Consider the following 1,472-nt stretch of genomic DNA (forward strand, 5'->3'; position numbering starts at 1 on the left):
AAGAGCTGGAAGTGACCTAGGTGCCCAGCAGTAAAGGAATGGATCAGAAAACTATGGTACATTTACACAATGGAATTCTATGCAGCAGAAAAAAAGGAGCTCCTACCCTTTGTAACAACATGGATGGAAATGGAAAGCATTATGCTGAGTGAAATAGGCCAGGCAGTGAAAGACAAATATCATCTAATCTCACCTATAAGTGGAACCTAATCAACAAGACAAACAAGCAAGCAAAATATAACCAAAGACACTCAAATAGAGAACAGGCTGACAGTGACCAGAGAGGGGAGAGGGGAGAGAATTTCAGGGGAAAAGGGGAAGGGTTTACAGGAACAAGTATAAAGGACATATGAACAACAACTAAGGGGGGTGGAAATGGGAGGGAGGTGGGAAGCATGGCAGGGGGGTGGGCTGGGATGGGAGTAAAAGACAGAAAACTGTACTTGAACAACTAAATAATTAAAAAAAACACTGAATGACAAGAATAACATCTTAAAAGGAAAAAATAAAAACAGTATTCTATATCTAATGAAAATATTTTAATATGCAAATGCAGAATAAAGATATTTTCATGTGAAGGAAAACTCAAAATTTTAAGCAGGTTGGCTTTATAGAAATGGTTAACAGACCCTTTTGGCAGAGAAAATAATGCTAAGGGGCACTTTGAATCTTCAAGGATAACAGAAAGCCACGAGTAAGTAAATAAGTAAAATTTTCTTATTCAAGTTTTAAAAATTATTATATGTTACTGCTTTTGGCTATGATCAAGTGTAGTATCTGTTCTTATCAGTTTAAAAATTATTATATGTCTTTAAAGTATATAATGTTGGCTGGTAATTTTTAAATATGTGTACAGTGAATATACATGCTAAGCAAAACATAATGGTTGGTGGGACAAAAGAACATATCTCCAGCTTTCCACATTTTATTTGACATGATACAATATTAACTCTAAACAATTTGTGAAAATTTAAGTATGAATGTTTCAACTTCTAGGGCTACTTCTTTAAAAAATACAAAAGAAGCCAAATGAAAAATAGGTTAAATAAAAAGCAATAATTAGAAAAATGTAAATAAGTTTAAAGGAGCTAGGTAAAGGGAAACAGTGGAACAGCAGTGACAATGATAATAAAACAAACAGGTAAACACAACACAAACAAGAAAATGGAAAGCTCCTCTCTCACCACAGAAGTCGTTATATATCAAATGTTAATGACTTGAAAGTCCAATTAAAAGGCAGAGATTGGCAGAGTGCATTAAAACAACAAAAATAACACGACCTTATTATATAGTCCCTACAAGAGACAATTTTAAAGGGAAGAACACAGATAGGTAATAAGTGGTGGATGGAAAGTGATAAACCAAGCAAACAGTATTATGGGAGAACTAGCGTGTGCTTTTGAAAAAATGGTTAAAAAGGCTTTGAAACCAGCGGTATTATCAAAGTTAATAAAAATACTTTGTAATATAAT

The 1,472-nt window shown here is 33.6% G+C and overlaps 1 non-coding gene across 1 annotated transcript; it reads left to right on the plus strand.

Moving 5' to 3' along the window:
* The first annotated feature begins 742 nt into the window (after nucleotides 1-742).
* LOC119059143 (U2 spliceosomal RNA) lies at nucleotides 743-924 on the plus strand. The gene has a single exon (XR_005084374.2). It is a non-coding gene; the product is annotated as a U2 spliceosomal RNA (small nuclear RNA).
* The last annotated feature ends 548 nt before the right edge of the window (nucleotides 925-1,472 follow it).

The sequence above is a fragment of the Artibeus jamaicensis genome, unplaced genomic scaffold (assembly GCF_021234435.1).
Source record: "Artibeus jamaicensis isolate MK-2021 breed Jamaican fruit bat unplaced genomic scaffold, CSHL_Jam_final contig_332, whole genome shotgun sequence".
NCBI lineage: Eukaryota > Metazoa > Chordata > Mammalia > Chiroptera > Phyllostomidae > Artibeus > Artibeus jamaicensis.